At 41.9% G+C, this 21,682-nt stretch overlaps 1 long non-coding RNA gene across 1 annotated transcript in view; it reads left to right on the top strand.

Moving 5' to 3' along the window:
* The window catches only part of LOC133040447 (uncharacterized), a 40,775-nt gene extending 20,980 nt beyond the window's left edge, over positions 1-19,795 (top strand). Inside the window, exons 3-5 of the long non-coding RNA XR_009688962.1 lie at positions 10,405-10,552; positions 11,593-11,698; positions 19,462-19,795. This is a non-coding gene — a long non-coding RNA (uncharacterized LOC133040447). The remainder of the gene's footprint in view (positions 1-10,404; positions 10,553-11,592; positions 11,699-19,461) is intronic.
* Positions 19,796-21,682: the final 1,887 nt, after the last annotated feature.

Raw genomic sequence — 21,682 nt, 5'->3', positions numbered from 1 at the left:
GGTTGTAAGCAATTTTTACAACAGCATATAGAATATTTTCCTTTGTTTTCCTAAAGCATTGTTTTTATGGCCACATAGTATTACATCGTTTCATGGTTGCATGTTGTCGTTCAGTCGCTCAGTCGTGTCTGACTTTGCGACTCCATGGACTGCAGCACGCCAGGCTTCCCTGTCCATCACCAACTCCCGGAGTTTACTCAGACTCATGTCCATTGAGTCAGTGATGCCATCCTACCATCTCATCCTCCGTCGTCCCCTTCTCCTGCCTTCAGCCTTTCCCAGCATCAGGGTCTTTTCCAATGAGTCAGCTCTTCACATCAGGCTGCATAGGATATTCAAAATTTATTTAACAACACCCCAAATGTTATTCATTAAAATGTTTCTGATCTTTTCATATCTATGTACATACCTGTTTATATCTGAGTTAATGTTTCTTTAGGAGAGGGAAAGAGGAGGAAGCTAAATCATTCATTCCAAGATACTGTTTCATTCTGGAAAAGGTGTACCAGTTAACATTCCCAGGGGACTTCCCTGGTGGTCCAGTCGTAAGAATCTGCCTTGTGAGGCAAGGGACACAGTTTCCATCTCTGGTCAGGGAACTAAGATCCCACATGCCGTGGGAATTACCCAAGTCCCCTTACCCGACTAAACCCAAGTGCCACAACTACTGAAGCCTGTGCTCTGCAACTGGAGAGTCCATATGCCACAATGAAAGAGCCTTCATGACTCAGTGAAGAGCCCGCGTGCTGCAGCTAAAGTTAAATACATAAATAAAACAAAAAAGCTGTCAGTAGAGATGGGTTATCATCTGATGACTAAAAGATTTGTAATGTGTTAGGGCCCAGACCCTGAAAGTGCTGTCAAAACTGTAAGAATCCTTCCACTGGGAGCAGGAAGCGTAGTGACGATAGTGAGAAAATAACCAACCAGGCTTTTCAACTTCCATACCAAAACTTCCATACCAGTTTTGCCACATGCCATCTATAGGATCAGGCCACCCAAGACGGCCTGTTCTCTTGCTCTCTATGCATCCCCTGCTCGACCAGTGCCTGCCTCACTTAGACCTTCGCCTGGCAGAGCTTCCTGCAGGCTTGCCCCATGCCCCAGCTAATGGTTGTTCTAACTTTAACCACCATGATGGCCTATTAAAGGGGCGATGGGGAGGTGTACCATTCTGCTAGGGTCCCTGATAACCCATGAACAGCCCGAAGCCAATTCCCCCTCTAACTGGTAAGCTTTCCCTGCTCCGAGGAATGAAGATGGCTGCCCTGTCCTCCCTGCCATCTGATCTGCCACATATTTGAAACCTGATGACCAAGTTCTATTCTTTCAGGTCAAATCCTGGGGGACAGATTTCACTTACAGAATGATTTATGGTGAAAATATTTCTAATCCTTTGCAGGCCCACAATTATGATGCTATGTTAATATCTTTAAAAGGAGATGGTTTACTTATCCCTAACACTCATTCATGTCATGCTAGTGAAAACTACATAGGGTATCCCCCATGACCAGTATATTTGCATGAAATCTAAAACATCATATGGGATAGAACAAGGCCTTAAGAAGTCCCAAAGTTCACACTCAACTGGTTATAATATAGAAAAGATGCTAGTTAGTTTCTCTTCTAAGTACATGTATCTTTATACAAGGGCTTCCCTGGTAACTCAGCTGGTAAAGAATCCGCCTGCAATGCAGGAGACCTCGGTTCCATTACTGGGTCAGAAAGATCCTCTGGAAGAGGGCATGGCAACCCACTCCAGTAGTCTTGCCTGGAGAATCCCATGGACAGAGGAGCCTGGTGGGCTACAGTCCATGGGGTTGCAAAGAGTCAGACATGACCAAGTGACTAAGAACAGCACATTACATTTAAGCAAACCATTAATGCCCTTTTGATTGTGAATGCTAGAGGATTGGGATTTTAGGTCAGTTTTGTAAGAAGTAGAGTTTTAAGGTAAGATGTTGTCAACATAAAAAAATATACACTCAAAGTTGGGAATTAGGTTTTGTTTGGCAGGCATTCTGAGCACTTCAAGACTGGGAGAAAGCTTCTCAGACATCTCTGAGGGATTCCTCCAAAGAGGCAGGGAAGAGCCAAGGTGTTTAGGAGTTTTTGCATCAAAAGCCAGGTAGATTACTGTTAATTATAGGAAACCAGACATCTCAAGTTAATGAATTTAGCGTTTTTTCTATGTACGGAAAGATGCAAGAGTCTGGGCTCATTGCTTTGTTTATTAAGCATAATAGAAAAGCTTTTGTATACATATATAAAATAGCATGTGTAATATATGTTTTATATATATATATATATATATATATATATATTTTTTTTTTTTTTTTTAGAAAACATATGAAGTTTTACCTAACTAAAAAATTTATAACAGTTTGATTCCACTCATTTGGCTTAGTATGAATAGAATGCTAGATTTCTAATTTTAAAAAAATAGATATGCAACAAGCAACAAAAGTTTACTGTATAGCACAGGGAACTATAGGACTTCCCAAGTTGCTCAGATGGTAAAGAATCCACCTACAATGTGGGAAACCTGGGTTCAATTCCTGGGTTGGGAAAAATTCCCTGGACATGACAGGAAATTATAGTCAATATCTTATTATAATAGAAAATAATCACAAAAATAATATATGTGTTATATGTATAACTGAATCACCTTGCTGTGTACTGAAACATTATAAGTCAACTATGCTTCAGTAAAATACATATATTAAGAAAAAAGAAAAAGAAACCATTGCTTTGATATGCATCTTAACCTTCTAGGGGCCAGTACTTGCAGTTTTTATTCAGAGTTCCCTCAGGGCTCACCGTAGGGGTGGGAGGAGACTGTAATGTCTGTAATGACTGTAATGTCCCAATGTGACACACTTTGTTTACTGATAAGGCAGGTAGCATCCTTAGTCCACAGAGTCCTTTTAAAAACTTTCTCTGAGCCTTAATTACCTACTGTATAAAAAGCATGGAAAGATAGGCTATTAGGAGAGGTTGCAATTGTACTAGCTTCATCTCTTTCCCACTTCTGGTTTCGCTAGTCTGTATAGCTATGAATCATAAGCAAATTAAAGTCAGCATGGAGGAATGAAGATCTGTAGAATCTGGGAAAGTCTTGGGTTATAGTTCCAGCAATACTATTTAAAAAGTGTGAAATCTTAGGCTAGTCATCTAAATCAGCCTAAGTTGCCTATAAAAAAAGGCACTCTGATAGTAACATCTTCTTTAAATATTATATCTTGGGGCTGTTGTGAATTTCAAATAAGATAAAATTATTTGAATCCGTTATTATGCCAATATTTGAATCTTCTGTTATGTCAATTTTATTGAATTTTTGAATGTTCATTAAAGGCCTTTTTTTTTTTTTTCCAAACTGCTTTTCTTATCTCCTTTTCTTCTACCTACCACTTAAATATGGTGTTCCCTGGTGGTTCAGACAATAAAGAATCTGCTTGTAATGCTGAAGACTCAGGTTCCATCCCTGGGTTGGAAAGATCCCCCGGAGAAGGCAAGGGCTACCCACTCCAGTATTCTTCCCTGGGAAATCCCATGGACGGAGAATCCTGGCAGGCTATGCCGTCCATGGGGTCACAAAGAGTCAGACACGACTTAGCGAATAAACTACCACCATCGCTTACATAGCTCCTTTCCTTAAAGTTCCATCATCTCTTCCTTTTGCTCCATCAACAAATGTGTAACCCTTAGGTGACCTAGTCCATTCTCGTAGTGTCAGCTATGGAATATATACTGATGACTGCTATTAGTGTGTGGGTCTCCTGTTGAGCTTCAGATCTACATATTCTACTGTTTATTGGACATAACCACCTACATGCTCTAGAAGGTCAAGGTCAAATGTTCAAAACTCACGAACTTCTTTCTCCTTTTTTTGTACTTGCTCCTTCTTACCTTGGTGACTAATACCAATCACTGAGCAGGCCAATCCAGAAGTCTGGTATTCATCTCATATTCTGTCCATTCAATCACATCCGTGTCCAATCAACCCAAAGTACTGTAACTTTTACTCCCCTAATAGTTCTCTAGGTCTAGAGGAAACCACTAGACCATTCAGGTATGACCTAAATCAAATCCCTTAAGATTATACAGTGGAACTGACAAATAGATTCAAGGGATTAGATCGGATAGACACAGTGCCTGAAGAACTGTGGATAGAGGTTTGTGACATTGTACAAGAGGCAGTGATCAAGACCATCCCCAAGAAAAAGAAAGGCAAAATGGTTGTCTGAGGCGGCCTTACAAATAGCTGAAGAAAGAAGAGAAGCTAAAGGCAAAGGAGAAAAGAAAAGATATACCCATTTGAATGCAGAGTTCCAAAGAATAGCAAGGAGAGATAAGAAAGACTTCCTCAGCGATCAATGCAAAGAAATAGAGGAAAACAACAGAATGGGAAAGACTAGAGATCTCTTCAAGAAAATTAGAGATACCAAGGGAACATTTCATGCAAAGGTGGGCTCAATAAAGGACAGAAATGGTATTGTTATAGCCACGCTTTCTGGGAAACAAACTCACTCAGAAGGACAATGCAGATAGTGGAGTGCAGTTTATTACACCGGCGGGCCCAAGGTAGAGTCTCCTCTTAGCCAAGGACCCCGACCAGCATTTGTGAAAATCTTTTATACCCCATGTGTACGTGTCCAAACCCACTACCCCAATTCCCTTGAGACTTACATAAACAAAGGAAGGGTAAATACAACTACAATAACCCCATCATTCACGTGTTATGTGTTCAAACAGTCAATAATCAATAAGCCCGCAGTTACATTCCAAATAGTTAATAACCGATAAGCCTGTGCTTACATTCTGATAGATAGTGTCCGGAGGCAGCGGTGATTAGTGTCTGTTTTCTCTTCTTCAAGATTCCCCTGCCCAGAGGGGGGTCTTATCCTTCCATTGTCATTCCCACAGGCGCTAAGCACAGAGCTCAGAGTCCATTGGAGAGGTGGCCGCGCACGATCAGCACAGACAGGCCTGAGATGGAGTCCAGGCCCTATGAATTCCTTCTTCAGTATGAACCTAACAGAATCAGAAGATATGAAGAAGAAGTGGCAAGAATACTCAGAAGAACTATACAAAAAAGATCTTCATGACCCAGATAATCACGATGGTGTGATCACTCACCTAGAGCCAGACATCCTGCAATGTGAACTCAAGTGGGCCTTAGGAAGCATCGCTATGAACAAAGCTAGTGGAAGTGATAGAATTCCAGATGAACTATTTCAAATCCTAAAAGATGATGCTGTGAAAGTGCTGCACTCAATATGCCAGCAAATTTGGAAAGCTCAGCAGTCAGTTTTCATTCCAATCCCAAGAAAGGCAATTGCAAAGAATGTTCAAGTGAAAGTGAAGTCGCTCAGTTGTGTCCGACTTATTGCGACCCCATGAACTATAGCCTACCATGCTTCTCCATCCATGGGATTTTCCAGGCAAGAATATTGGAATGGGTTGCCATTTCCTTCTCCAGAAAGAATGTTCAAACTACTGCACAACTGCACTCATCTCACATGCTAGTAAAGTAATGCTCAAAATTCTCCAAGCCAGGCTTCAACAATATGTGAACTGTGAACTTCCAGATGTTCAAGCTGGATTTAGAAAAGGCAGAGGAACCAGAGATCAAATTTCCAATATCCATTGGATCATTGAAAAAGCAAGAGAGTTCCAGAGCAACATCCAATTCTGCTTTATGGACTATGCCAAAGCCGTTGACTGTGTGGGTCACAATAAACTCTGGAAAATACTTTAAGAGTTGGGAATACCAGACCACCTGACCTGTCTCCTGAGAAATCTGTATGCAGGTCAAGAAGCAACAGTTAGAACTGGACATGGGACAACAGACTGGTTCCAAATTGGGAAAGGAGTACATCAAGGCTGTATATTGTCACCCTGCTTATTTAACTTATATGCATAGTACATCATGAGAAACGCTGGGCTAGAAAAAGCACAAGCTCAAATCAAGATTGCTATATGCAGATGACACCACCCTCATGGCAGAAAGTGAAGAACTAAAGAACCTCTTGATGATAGTGAAAGAGGAGAGTGAAAAAGTTGGCTTAAAACTCAACATTCAGAAAACTAAGATAATGGCATCTGCTCTCATCAGTTCATGGCAAATAGATGGAAACAATGGAAACAGCAAGAGACTTTGATTTTGGGGGCTCCAAAATCACTGCAGATGGTGACTGCAGCCATGAAATTAAAAGACACGTGTTCCTTGGAAGAAAAGCTATGACCAACCTAGATAGCATATTAAAAAGCAGAGACATTACTTTGCCAACAAAGGTCCATCTAGTCAAAGCTATGGTTTTTCCACTAGTCACGTATGGATGTGCGAGTTGGACCATAAAGAAAGCTGAGCACTGAAGAATTGGTGCTTTTGAACTGTGGTGTTGGAGAAGACTCTTGAGAATCCCGTGGACTGCAAGGAGATCCAACCAGTTCAACCTAAATGAAATTAGTCCTGAATATTCATTGGAGGGACTGATAGGTATTAAGCTGAAAATCCAATACTTTGGGCACCTGATGCGAAGAACTGACTCATTGGAAAAGACCCTGATGCTGGGAAAGATTGAAGGTGGGCGACTGAACTGAACTGATTTGAATTTATGGTGTTCCCTGCTTGTTGATGGTGCTCAGTCGTGTCCAACTCTTTGCGATCCCGTGAACCGCAGCACGCCAGGCCTCCCTGTCCATCACCAACTCCCAGAGTTCACTCAAACTCATGTCCATTGAGTTGGTCATGCCATCCAATGATCTCATCCTCTGTCGTCCCCTTCTCCTCCCACCTTCAATCTTTCCCAGCATCAGGGTCTTTTCCAATGAGTCAGTTCTTCACATCAGGTGGCCAAAGTTTTGGAGTTTCAGCTTCAACATCAGTCCTTCCAATGAATATTCAGGACTGATTTCCTTTAGGATGGACTGGTTGGATTTCCTTGCAGTCCAAGGGACTCTCAAGAGTCTTTTCCAATACCACAGTTCAAAAGCACCAATTCTTCAGTGCTCCGCTTTCTTTATGATCCAACTCTCACATCCATACATGACCATTGGAAAAACCATAGCTTTTTCTAGATGGATTTTTGTTGGCAAAGTAATGTCTCTGGTTTTTAATATGCTGTTTAGGTTTGTCATAGTTTTTCTTCCAAAGAGCAAGTCTTTTAATTTCACAGCTGGAGTCACCATCTGCGGTGATTTTGGAGCCCAAGGAAATAGTCTGTCACTGTTTCCATTGTTTCCCCATGTATTTGCCAGGACGTGATGGGACTGGATGTCACAATCTTTCTTTTTTGAATGTTGAGTTTTAAGCCAGCTTTTTCACTCTCCTCTTTCACCTTTGTCAAGAGGCTCATTAGTTCCTTTTTGCTTTCTGCCATAAGGGTGTGACACACCAATAGCAGTCATCAGTATAAATTCCCTGGTGGCTCAGCAGTAAAGAATCTGCCTGCCAGTGCAGGAGATGTGGGTTCAATCAGTGGGTCAGGAAGATCCCCTGGAGAAGGAAATGGCAACCCGCTCTAGTATTCCTGCCTGCAAAATCCCATCGACAGAGGAACCTGGCAGGCTACAGTCTATGGGGTCACAAAAGTCAGATGTGACTAAGCAACTAAACAACAACAATATGAATCAATGTAAAACAATTTCCAAAATACATTGAGGAAAAAGTTATGGAAATAAATGTATATGTGCTGATTGGGCTTCCCCAGTGGCTCAGCAGTAAAGATTCTACCTGCAACGCAGGAGACACAGGAGCTGTGAATTCAATCCCTGGGTGGGGAAGAGCCCCTGGAGGAAGGCATGTCAACCCACTCCAGCATTCTTGCCAGGAAAATCCCAGAGATAGAGGTGCCTGATGGGCTAGAGTCCATAGTGTTGCAAAGAGCTGGACACAACTGAAGTGATTGAGCACATGCACACACACACATTGCTGATTAATTTGAAAGGAAATATGAGAAACTCTTAATAGCAGTCACCTCTCGGTAGGAAAACTGGGGGTTTAGGGTGAGATGAAGACTTGTTTTCTACTGTATATCTTTTTAAACTATTTGGATTTTTAAATATTTACAGTGTTTGCTTTAAAAAAAAAAAATCAGTCTTTAAAACCACAAACCAAACATGCTTTTTTCTCCTACCTTCTAATAAAGTGATCTTTTCCTATAGAGCAATTTTCACTATGTTGAACATGTGCCAGGAGAAGTAATGCACCTCCCTGATGACAACTGCAAGTGGGAAACTTGGGAGCTGGAATGCCGTTGAACTACGGAATTATCTGTGGCTATGTCAGAAGTTCTCACAGCAGCATTTTTATCATGTTCAGTCTTTAAGTTCCTAAAGCAATGCTGGTCTTTGTCCAGAATTAACTTTATTTAGGCATTTGGCATTAATGTCTGTTTTCTGGTTGCACGCTTGTTAAAGTCTTTCATCCTAACAATAACTTTCCATTCCTTTTGCTCATTATTGCTGATGGCATCAGTATAGGCATGATTGAATGACCAGATCTTTGTTCTTCAGAAATGTCATTATTGATGAACAATTTATCCTATAAATACATATATTTGTCATTTTCAATTTTTTACCATATCTATTTTTGTTTCCATACTATTTGTATGTCTCTTCCCTCTAACACTTGCTGATATTCTAATTGCATTTGTTTTTACTGAACATAATTTGTAGTTTCTGTGAAAAATTGGAAGCTAAGATTAAACACACCAAATACACAAAGATCGAAGGTTATTAAGTGGTGGGCAGCAAACGGAATTCAGACTGCGTAAGTAGTTTGTTTGATCTGCATAACATTTAAAAATGTTGAGTTAGTTATCAACATTTCAAAATTGTAGGAGGTTCCTGGTTTGCCTCGAGAGAGGAAAGGCAAGGCAGCCTTGTTTTCATTTTTGTTCTTGTTTTTTTTTTTAACCTTATCCTTTTTATTTAGCTCATCCTTCAAACCTTGACCTGCTGGGAAATCTTTTCTAATTCCCCAATATGGTTGCCTTTCCCCCATATTTCTGTAGAACAATTGTTTTATCTTAGTATTTAATTATAGATTTTGTTATATAATCTTTTGTTCTAGCAAGATTGGAAGCTTCTTGAGGGCAGGTCGTACACTGACCTCACATCACATCCTCTAGGCCTCTTATTCTCACTTTATTCTAGAGGTCTCCTATATGCCTAGTGTCAGGCTTGTAAAAGGCATTGAACAGATACTTGAGAGAATGAATGACTTAATACCTTAATCTATATGTTGTATATGATTTGCTTTCTATTACCCTGTCAGTAACAATTTTGAGCAGCAGTGTGTAGATTGACAAGGTCTGATTTTTTTTCCCTTAAATTATCGGCTTAATTATAGTTTATACTGGAAAGTATTTTTTGATATGTTAAATATTTGAGTATAGAAGAAGTAAAGGAAGTTTAGGTCTAAACTCATGATTCTTGTGTGGGGCCCAAGGTTACTAAAAGGCATCCACCCCTCTATTCCTAGAAAGGCTATCACAGTGCCAGAATGTTTAATTCAGCCACACATTCTCATGAGTGTGTAACATCTAATTATCAAATAAATGACTCAGAGTAAGGTGGCATTGGGGCTAGATGAAGTGGGGAGGGGAGTGCTATAATTAATGAGTGATGTCATTAATTTCCCTAGTGAAAAAGTTAGTGGAAAATAAATTGCAATGAAACACCAGTGTAACCTAATGGCTTATTACTACCTTTGAAACTTTGAAACCATTGTCGGCATCGTAATTACAAACTATTTATTCACTGTATATACCCTTAAATTTATGCCCTTAAATTAATTCCCACACTGTGATATCATGGAAGGATTTTTTTTTTTATCCACAATTCTTGGCATCGCGCCTAAGACCCTTGGAATTTCCTGAGTGATAAGGGTGATAGGAATGTCTTTTAATGAGGCCATTCTTGGCAAGCCTCTCGGTAGCTTCAGGATGGGGGTGGTGTCCAGAAAGACCAAACCTTGATTGGAAGGATAGAATTTTTAGCTCCAGCTCCTGGAAGGGTAAAGGGTCTGGAGATAGAATTTAATCACCAGTGGCCAGTGATTTAATCCATCATGCCTACATAATGAAACCATCATAAAACCCCTAAATGATGGAACTTCTAGGATATTGAGCACATAAAGATGATGGGAGGGTAGCAGAGGACAGAAGCTCCTGGTGAAACCATGCAACTCAAACTTGAGACTTGAACCCACGTGCTGGGACTTGAACCCAGTCAAAATCTGGATGGGGACTTGAACCCACAGTCTTTTGATTGAGATCACACACCTGTTCTCAGGACTTAATGAAGTGCAGGTTCTTGATATCTCATTGCTGAAAGAATTCAGTGAGAGGGACTTCCCTGATAGTCTAGTGGTTAAGAATCTGCCTTCCAATGCAGGGGACATGGGTTGGATCCCTGGCTGGGGAACTGAGATCCTATATGCTGCAGGGCAGCTAAGCCTACGCGCTGCAACTAGAGGAGCCTGCACACCGCAGTGAAGACCCAGGACAGCCAGAAGAAAAAACTCAGTGAAACAAAGTGACAGGTAAGTAGTGGGTTTATTTAGAGAGAAAGACACCCCACAGACCGAATACGGACCATCTCAGAAGCTGAGAGGTGCTGAAGTATGGGAGTGGTTAGTTTTTATGGCCTGGGTAATTTCATAGGCTAATGAGTGGGAGGATTATCCCAACTATTTGGGGGAAGGGGCGGGGATTTCCAGGAATTGAGCTGCCACCCTCTTCTTGGCTTTGTAGGGTTGCCCTCAGGACCGTCTTGGCACTGGTGGGTGTGTCATTTAGCTAATGTATTACAATGAGCGTGTTATAAGGCTCAAGGTCTACCAGAAGTCCAACCTTCCACCTTCTCAGACCTAGTTGATTCTAACCAGTTTTTGTCATGTCCTATGGCTATGTCATGGAAAATAGATGGGGAGACAGTGGAAACAGTGTCAGACTTAATTTTGGGGGGCTCCAAAATCACTGCAGATGGTGATTGTAGCTATGAAATTAACAGATGCTTACTCCTTGGAAGGAAAGTTATGACCAACCTAGATAGCATATTAAAAAGCAGAGACATCACTTTGCCAACAAAGGTCCATCTGGTCAAGGTTATGGTTTTTCCAGTGGTCATGTATGGATGTGAGAGTTGGACTGTGAGGAAAGCTGAGTGCCGAAAAATTGATGCTTTTGAACTATGGTGTTGGAGAAGACTCTTGAGAGTCCCTCGGACTGCAAGGAGGTCCAACCAGTCCATCTTAAAGGAGATCAGTCCTGGGTGTTCACTGGAAGGACTGATGCTGAAGCTGAAACTCCAATACTTTGGCCACCTCATGTGAAGAGTTGACTCATTGGAAAAGACCCTGATGCTGGGAAAGATTGAAGGCAGGAGGAGAAGGGGATGACAGAGGATGAGATGATTGGATGGCATCACCGACTTGATGGGCATGAGTTTGAGTAAACTCCGGGAGTTGGTGATGGACAGGGAGGCCTGGCATGCTGCGATTCATGGGGTCGCAGAGAGTTGGACATGACTGAGTGACTGAGCTGAACTGAACTGACTGATGGCTGTGTCATCCTTTTAAAGGTTGTGCCTGCCCCCTTCCCTCCTGTTTCACTGGGACTCTTCCCGACCTTGCACCATGGACCTCTTCATCTGGCTCTTCATCATATCCTTTTAATAACCAGTAAATGTAAGTAGTGTCTTCCTAAGTTCTGTGACCAATTCTAGCAAAGTAGCCAACCTAAGGAGGGCGTGACAGTGGTCCTTGATCTGTATCCAATGGGTCAGGAGCACAAATGACTGGAGACTTGCAGTCAGCATCTAAAAGCAGGGCCAGTCATGTGGGAGTGAGCCCTTTAACTTGTGAATGTGTGTGTTAAGTCGCTTCAGTCCTGACTGATTCTTTGTGACTGTATGGACTGTTGCCTGCCAGGATCCTCTGTCCTTAGGATTCTCCAGCAAGAATATTGGAGTGGGTTGTCATGCCCTCCTCCAGGGGATCTTCCTGACCCAGGGATCAAACCCACACTTCTTATGTCTCCTGCATTGGCAGGAGGGTTCTTTCTCACTAGAGCCACCTGGGAAGCCCTAACATGTGGAACTTGATGCTAATTCCAAGTGGATAGTGTTAGAGTTGAAACTGTTGGACTCCCAGTTAATGTCAGAGAGTTAGAAAAGACATCAAAATATATACAGTCAGGAAGAAATAAGCCTCTCATGAGACTTCCTTGGTGATCCAGTTGTTAAGACTCCATACTTCCACTGCAGGGGGCATGGATTCAACCTCTGGTTGGGAACCTTAAGATCCCACATGTTGCCTAGTGTGGCCAAAAAGGAAAAAAGCCTCTCCTGCCCTCTCACCTAGACCTCATACCTTTAACATTCTGTCATTGATAATGAGCAATATGCTAAGTTACTGTAAGCAGCCCCTTTAAATCTCTGTCAATGCCCTTTACCCTCCTTTCGGTGGCTCAGATGGTAAAGAATCTGCCTGCAATGTGGGAGACCTGGGTTTGATCCCTGGGTTGGGAAGATCCCCTGGAGAAGGGAAAGGCTACCCACTCTAGTATTCTTGGGTTTCCCTTATGGCTCAGCTGGTAAAGAATCTGCCCACAATATGGGAGACCCTGGTTCAGTTCCTGGGTCAGGAAGATCTGCTGGAGGAAGGATAGTCTACCCACTCCAGTATTCTTGGGCTTCCCTTGTGGCTTAGCTGGTAAAGAATCTTCCTGCAATGCGGGAGACCGGGGTTTGATCCTTGGGTTGGGAAGATCCCCTGGAGAAGGGAAAGGCTACCCACTCCAGTATTCTGGCCTGGAGAATTCCATGAACTGTATAGTCCATGGGGTCACAAAAAGTCAGACACAACTGAGCAACTTTCACTTCACTAACCTACTGTCCTTTTGTGCAACAATAGTCATTTACTTTACAAGTGTTGAAATCCCATTATGTGCCAGGCTCTATGATAGGATAGGGCCTAGGCAACAATGGTGAATAAAATCAGAAGAGTCCTTCCTCTCATGAACCTAGTGGTAGACTCAGACACCCATCAAAGAATCTCATATACAGGTAGATTTACAATTACGGTAAATGCTGTGAGAGGTACAAGATGCTATGATTGTTCTCATTAGAAACAGCATGAGATGCTTTCCTAAGGAAGCTGAAATCTGAAGAACTGTAGGAGGATTACTAAGTGAAGATGTGGGAGTGGGTAAACTTAGACCTTACTTATTATAAAGTCTTCTGAGACTGAGCATTCTTTATCTCCACCCTCCTAGTTCTGCACCCTCCTCCTCTAGATATTTCCCCCCACAATTTGGCTTCTCTGAAGAGCCACTCCGAATACACTCAGAGCAGCATCAGGAGAAAACATTTCATAAAGTTTTTTTTTTTTCTTCAAAAAATAAGATCAGAGTATATATTAGATGCTCAGTACAGTAAGGTGTCTACCTTCTCATAATTGAGTACTGACATTCTAATCAGTTTCCTCATCACTTTCCACACTGATCCCAATTGCATGCACCTGCTCTCATACGGCCAGAGCCCAGTGATTGTGAAAATAATAGAGCTCTGAGCCAAGACCGAAGGACAACAATGGGAGCAATGTGCTTTGCTGACTGGAGTCTGGGAGGTCTTCCCAGAGATCTGAAAGGGTTTTGAAGGATGGAGGGAGGAAGGAAGATTCTAGGAGGAGGAGATACAGCATCCACAGTGGCACAGAGGATCCGGAAGAACATCACCTATTTGCAGGACAGTGGGTAGTTTGGAATTCTCTTAAATAAAGTCAGGAAAGCAGCATAGTAAAATATTGAAATCTATTCAGCATTTTAGAAATCAAAAGAACTAACCGTTTAGTGAACTCTAAAAGTCCCATAAATAGAACTCATCATTTTATAAAATCTTCTCTAAAGGAATTGCTACTACATGTATTAATCTGAATTTCTGCAGTTGTCCTAGGTTCTAGAAACTTAGTTTAATCCCTCAGAATCTGTTTATTTTCCTGGCATATCTTAAGTTCTTTTCCATTTTGTTTTATTGGCTTCCAAGTGTTACCTTTCTCTTTTCTTGCTTACTGTTTAGGATCTTGTCAAATGATTTTCCACATCTTCCCAGACTATGATGTAGTTGACTGAGAATTTGTTTTGGCACAGCTCTTTTTCAGTTTCCCTTTATTTTCTGCAATGGAAGCTTCTACCTACAATGACATATGGCAAGACCTAGAGGAAAAAATGATAAGAAAATAATTTCAGCCTAATGAGAGACCAGCCACGGAAAGTTCTTCCATAAAGTACATATCCAGAGGGGAAAACAAATATTTCAGGAATATGTTTGATTAAACAAGTGTACTGTTCTTTATTACCAGTTCATCAGACACATAGTTTTGCATGCATTCCTCCTCGATGGATAAAGGCAAACTTTTTCCTTCTTAAAATTGAGAATGTTACAGAATGTTCCCATCATGTATGGGGAAAAAAGAACAACTGCCATTTATTAGCACACATGTTTTGCTAGGCTCTGTTGTAGGCTAGTTTGAATGGTATCTTGTTTAGTCAGCTACCAGTGTGCTTAAATAGGGAGATGGTCAGTGAGTTTCAGTGTGGTGATAACTACAGAGTACATACAACCCACGGCCTTGGTTCTTTAGAGGACAGTTCAGTGGTCATTTAGTTCATTAACAGCCATGTCGGATTAGAGCCCATGTCCTTGATTTTCAATCCAATGCTCTTTCTACAACAGACTGAGATTCTCAGGACATTTTTCTTCATGTCCCTTTTCTCTTCTTTCTCTCTCTTCCCCTCTTTCTTTTGTAAAAGTGTGATTTTCTCTGTTCTCTAAAAATGGGATGTTTGAAATCATCCTTCAACAACCTAATTCAACATTTATCTAAGGACCATCTTCTGCACACTAGTGATCATGTTGGGCATTTGGTTGGATACAGTAAGATAAACTATACAAAGATAACTAAAATACAAAACAGCATACACAAGGGCTTTGTAAACAGGTTGTACAGGATTTCAGAGGTCGGTATGAGCATCGTGTCGTGGGACTTGGGCTTTTAAGAGATGAAAAAGATTTTCAGAAAGGAGATAGGGCTGAGGGTAAGGAAAAGAATTCTAGGTAATGTGAAGAGTAATAACAAGGATACAAAGGAAGGGAAAACGTTGGGGAGGTGTCAAGTAGAATCATAAGATTAACAAAGTGTTTCTGTTAGAGGATAAGACAGGATGAGATGGTTGAATGGCATCATCGACTCAATGGACATGAGTTTGAGCAAGCTCTGGGAGTTGGTGATGGACAGGGAAGCCTGGAGTGCTGCAGTCTATGGGGTCGCAAAGAGTCGGACACGACTGAGCGACTGAACAACAACGAAAACATTAGAGGAGAACTGGGAAACAGGGTGCGCTGTTTGACGTGCAACTGCGCGAGGGACTGGAGTAGCTGAGATACAGGGAGGGTGGAAAGCCCGGGCAGATGTCGTGGAGGCTGTAGACAGGTCACCTGGAAGGGGACTTTAAACGGGCAGAAGTCAGCAACCATGTTAACTAAGGTGGCTGCTAAGAGGAAGCAGGTAGAGTGGCTCGGGAGCCCCAGTCCACGGAGACGCTTACTAGCACACTCCTGCCTCCAGGGGGAGCTCAAGGTTTCCATCCTTCGTTCCCAAGTAAAAGGAACTGGTGTCAATCTAGAACAAAATAGATATTTTAGAGAAAAGAGTCATTCTGTGGGAGATTCTGTCAGAGGAATGAATTCATTGTAAAGGAAAGTGGGCTGAGAGAATATTTTCCCCCATCAGTCGTCTCTGGCGACTCTTAGCTTTGGTTAGTTCTTGTAATGTTCTTATCTTGTTACCTCTTCTTTGCCTGTGATGAGTGTCTGGTCTCAGTCACTTGTAAGTCAGAAGGGCAAAAACTCCTGGGGGAGTCCACATTGTCCTGCCCAGCTGCTGAGCCAGAGGCCTGATAGGATCTGGGGCCAGCATGAGCTGGTCGTAAAGAGTGGGCAATGGGCCCAAGGGTCCTTTGCGTATGTGTTTGGTGAGATGCGTGTATAGCCACATGCATGATGCAGCACATGAATGAGGCAAGGTTCTGGCCAGACTGCTTCCACCCAACTGTATGTAATTAATATCTGGTTGTGGTCACACAGGGGAGTAGGATTTCGCAGGTAGGATTTCATAGATGGGATTCTTGTTGAGAGGGAATTTGGCTCAAAGCTTCAGCAGGTGATTATCAGTAGGCAGAGATGTGTGTGTGCTCTCCCAGTCTTGTCCGACTCTGCGATCCTATGGACTGTAGCCCGCCAGGTTCCTCTGCCCAAGGAATTTTCCAGACAAGAATACTGGAGTGGGTTACCATTTCCTCCTCCAGGAGATCTTCCCATCCCAGGATCGAACCCAAGCCTCCCGTGTCTCCTGCATGGACAGGTGAATTCTTTTCCACTGAGCCCCCTGGGAAGCCCAGGCTGAGATGGGGAACTATTATTTCTGAGAGCGGTGAAGGCTGAGACTACAAAAATACCCAGCTGCACACTGGTGCAAATTCATCCCTCGTGGTGGCAGCAGGATCCAGCCTGGGCTCGCGTTCACTTCTGGGACTAGAATATTTTCATCAACAGAAGCCTGGAATTTGAAGAAATACAAAGCCAAATGTGAGGCATATACCACCTCTAAAATCAAGTCTGTCTTCTTGGACAGAGTTGGCTGTCACCTAATTTACATGCGAGGAGCTGGAAATGCTGAAGCAATGGTGTGAGTCTAGGACCCTGGAGAGGTATTTAATCTCCAGGAATGAAGGAGACCTGTGAATGAGCTAGGGGAGACAGATGCCAGTGTTGAGAATTCATAGTTTTGCTACTAATCGTTCACAGTGGTATTTAGGTGCAAGTCTCTGGGAGGGCAGGCTGTCTGCACAGGTGCTGGACTTACCCTAGACCGTGAGTATCAGAATGTCACAACTTTAGCCTTATTGTTTCTGCATACCTTCAGAGGACAGTTTTGCTTTTGCTTTTTTACTCCCTTTTATGTTTCAGTTACAGGAACTGTATTATTATTCTAACACACGATCTGACATTTTAACATGAAAACCTATGGGTCCTAATCCAAATGATCTCTTATTCTATCATTTATGTGCTTCTGACTTTTCTTATTTAGTAATATTTCTATCTCATTATAGAATTTATAAATGACTAATGCAGAATATTAAAAAAATACAATCTAGAACAAATATTAGCCATAATTCAACCACTTAAAGAGAAGCCCTGTCCTCTGTAATGACAAGTATGGGGACAGTATCTAAAAAAGAGTGGACACGTGTTTCTGTATAACTGACTCACTTTGCTGAACGGCTGAAACTAACACAACACTGTAAATCGGTAGCCAGTCCGCTTTGGATGCTTGCTGCTTTGGGTCTTTGCTGCTGCACGTGGCCTTTCTCTAGTTGTGGCCAGCGGGGGCCACTCTTTATTGCAGTGCGTGGGCCTCTCATTGCAGTGGCTTCTCTGGGGCACAGGGCTTCAGTAGCTGGGGCACACGGGTTCAGTAGTGCGGGCTCCCAGGCTCTAGAGTGTGGACTCAATCGTGGTGCACGGGCTTAGATGGTCCGTGGCAAGTGGAATCTTCGCGTACCAGGGATGGAACCCCTGTCCCCTGCACTGGTAGGCGGATTCTTATCCGCTGTACTACCAGGGAAGTCCCTACATTTTGTTTTGTATTTTTTTCACTTAGTAAGCCATTTGTGAAGCTATTCAACACTGATAAACAATCTACATCATTATTTTTTCTTTATATGTATTTTTTATTACACAAGTTCTATCTGCGCACCGGGTGAGCTTAGAAAATAGAGAAAAATTATACCAAAGGAAATAAGTCATCTAGAATCCTATCATCCAGAGATTAATTGCTTGTGATAATTTAGTCTATATCTTGGCAGTTTGTTTTTTTAAAGTTCCATAAGTAATAAGTAAATGCATTCTTGCTGTAATATTTCAAATAACATATATATATGTTAGTCTTTTTTTATTAATAAAAAAGTGGGGTTTTTTTATTTTTTGGAGTAAAATATAATAGGTTCATGTATATATGTTTTAATTAAATACAGGAAAGTATAAAAGAAGGCATCAGTTCAGTTCAGTTCAGTTGCTCAGTCATGTCTGACTCTTAGCGACCCTATGAACCGCAGCACGCCAGGCCTCCCTGTCCGTCACCAACTCCCGGAGTTTACCCAAACTCATGTCCATTGAGTCGGTGATGCCATCCAACCATCTCATTCTCTGTCATCCCCTTCTCCTCCTGCCTTCAATCTTTCCCAGCATCAGGGTCTTTTCCAGTGAGTCAGCTCTTTGCATCAGGTGGCCCAAGTATTGGAGTTTCAGCTTCAGCATCAATCCTTCCAATGAACACCCAGGACTGATCTCCTTGAGGATGGACAGGTTGGATCTCCTTGCAGTCCAAGGGACTCTCAACAGTCTTCTCCAACACCACAGTTCAAAAACATCAATTCTTCAGTGCTCAGCTTTCTTTATAGTCCAACTCTCACATCCATACATGACCACTGGAAAAACCATAGCCTTGACTAGACGGACCTTTGTTGGCAAAGTAATGGCTCTGCTTTTTAATAAGCTGTCAAGGTTGGTCATAACTTTCCTTCCAAGGAGTAAGCCTCTTTTAATTTCATGACTGCAGTCACCATCTGCAGTGATTTTGGAGCCCAAAAAATAAAGTCAGCCACTGTAAATCACACCAAAACCCATCATCCAAAGGCAAGCAAGCATTATTAAAAATTTAGTAATCATTCCAGACAATTTTCTTTGCCATTACTGACAACTTTGCTTAAGTTGGTTCTCTTAATTTTCAGAGCCTCCCTAAGGGGCAGATATTGTTACCATCCTGAATTTACAGATGAGGAACTAAGGCTTAGGTGAGTGATATGATGTGCCCTAGCTGTTGCTGCCAGTAAGTGGCAGAGCTCAGAGCTCTGAGTGCAGGTCGGCCTTGAATTCGGCCCGCTAAATAGCACTGCCTCTCAGATTTGTGTACCTGAGCTCATTTGACATAGGCTGTTTGGAAACTTTTTATAATTTGACAGTATGATGTAGAGATCTTTTCATGTCAATGAATTATAGAATATTTCCTTACCATAAGTTTACATTATTACCTTGTATGCTATCCTAACATTTACTCAATCAGTCTCTTAGATTTAGATTATTTCATATTTGCTCTTCCTATTATAATTAAGATTGTAATATAAATCATGGTACATTGCTAGTTCTGCTGAATTATTTCCTAAGAATAAATTCCTAAAGGTAGAAGTGCTAGTCAAAGAGAATACGTATTTTAAGGTTTTTGATGTGCGCTGAAAAATTGCCCCATGAAAGGTCTTAGTCATTTATACAAGGACAACCAGTGCATGGGCTGCCTTGGTGGCTAAGTGGTAAAGAATCCATCTGCCAATGCAGGAGACAAGGATTCAATCCCCGATACGGGACGATCCCACATGCCCGGGAGCAACTAAGCTCATGTACCACAGCTACTGAACCTGTGCCCGAGAGTCCATGAGCTGCGACTGTTGAAGCCCATGACCTTCGACTGCTGAAGCCTGCCTGCCGAGAGCCCCGTTCTGCAACAAGAGGAGCCGCCCCAGTGAGAATCGCATGCACTGCAACTAGAGAGTAGCCGCCGAACGCCACAACCAGAGAAAAGCCAGCGCAGCAATGAAGACCCAGCGCAGCCAAAAATAAATAAATCAGATAAATAAAATAAAAAAGAATGAATAGCGTAGGAGAGTGCCCACTGCCCACACCCTTCAGATAAGTGAGTATTGGCATTTCTTTTTTATTTTTTGGATTCTTACTTAGTTTGAATGCAAACTGCCTATTTGTGTTTCTTCTTTTGTGAATCCGCTGTTCGTATTTGTAGTCTATTTTTTCTGTTAGAAAGTTTGCTTATTTCTTCATCAGAATATAAGATCTCTGGGACTTCCCTGGCGGTCCAGTGGTCCTGTGCTTCCACTGTTAGGGGGCAAAGAGTTCGATTGCTGGTCCCGAAACTAAGACCCCAAAAGCCAAGTGATGCTGCCAAAAAAAGAATACAAAATCTTCTTTTTGCAATGAAGATTCCAATCCTTCAGGTATCATATTGTTGCAAATTTATTTTTCCAAAGTTCTTACCATTTATAATTTTGCCCTTTAAAAGACATTAAGTATGTTGGCATATTAATGTTTGTTTCACTTTGTTGTTTAATTTTTTATTGAAGTATAGTTGATTTACCATGTTGTGTTGGTTTCAGATTAGAGCAAAGGGATTCAGTTCTATATACGTGTATACATGTATTTATGGGCTTCCCAGGTGGTGCAGGTAAAGAATCCACTGACCAGTGCAGGAGATGCCAGAGACACAGGTTCGTTTCTGGGTCAGGAAGATCCCCTGGAGGAGGGCATGGCAACCCACTCCAGTATTCTTGCCTGGAGAAGCCCACGACAGAGGAACCTGGTGGGCTACAGGCCATGTGATCGCAAGAGTGGGAAACAACTGACCACACACACACACATGCGCGCGCGCACACACACACATATTCTTTTTCAAATTCTTTTCCATTATATGTTATTACAAGACATTGAATATAGTTCCCTGTGCTATACAGTAGACTTTGTTGTTCGTCTACCTCGTATATAGTAGTGTATACCTGTTAATCCCAAGCTCCTAATTTATCCCTCCTGGCCCCCCCCTTCTGTTCTTCTCTGGTAACCATCAATTTGTTTTCTATGCCTGAAATTTTTCACATTTAGTATTCTTCAATGATACTTTCATAATTCAGTTTTTCCACTTGATGGATAATTCCACTGTAAAAGTCTCAGATTTCTGCTTGATATTCTGGAAAAATATGCATCCAATTTGATCATAAATCAATTGACTCCACATTTGAGGGATGGAGTCAATTATTGTTGTTTGTTTTAAATTAATGGATTATTTTTTGAGCCCTTTCGGTTTGCAGAAAAATGTTGCAGAACGTAGAGAGTTCCCATATACCACCCCACTCCCATCCTGGCCTGAGGGCCCCCTACCTATTACTAACATCTTGCATAATTGTGGCGCATTTGTTACAATTGATAAGTCAATGTTGATACATTATTATTAACAAAAGTCCATAATTTTACACAAGGGTTCACTCTTTGTGCTGTACATTCTTTGAGTTTTGATAAATGACATATCAAATGACATACGTCTACAATTACAGTCTCATGCAATAGCTTCACTGACCTAAAAATTCCCTCTGCTCCACCCACATTTTCATCCTTTATTTCCCCCTAACTCCTGGTAACTGCTGATTTGTTTTTTTTACTGTCTGCATAGTTTTGCCTTTTCCAGAATATCATAAAGTTGGACTCGTGCCCCTGCAGCCATTTGAGATTGGCTTCTTTCATTTAGTAACACACGTTTAGGTTTCCTCCAACTCTTTCTGCAGACTGATAGCTCATTTCTTTTTTTCCTCAGTCTATGGGATTCTCCAGGCAAGAATATTGGAGTGGGTTACCATTTCCTCCTCTAGGGGATCTTCCCAACCCAGGGATCAAACTGCAGTCTCTTGCATCTCCGGCATTGCAGGTGGATTCTTTACTGTTAGAGCCATTGAGGTATCCCCATTTCTTTGTGCTGCCAAATAATATCTCACTGTATGGC

This window comes from Dama dama, chromosome 2 (assembly GCF_033118175.1).
Source record: "Dama dama isolate Ldn47 chromosome 2, ASM3311817v1, whole genome shotgun sequence".
Taxonomy (NCBI): domain Eukaryota; kingdom Metazoa; phylum Chordata; class Mammalia; order Artiodactyla; family Cervidae; genus Dama; species Dama dama.
The sequence above is the reverse complement of the archived record's forward strand: the minus strand, read 5'-3'. Positions and strand labels throughout refer to the sequence as shown.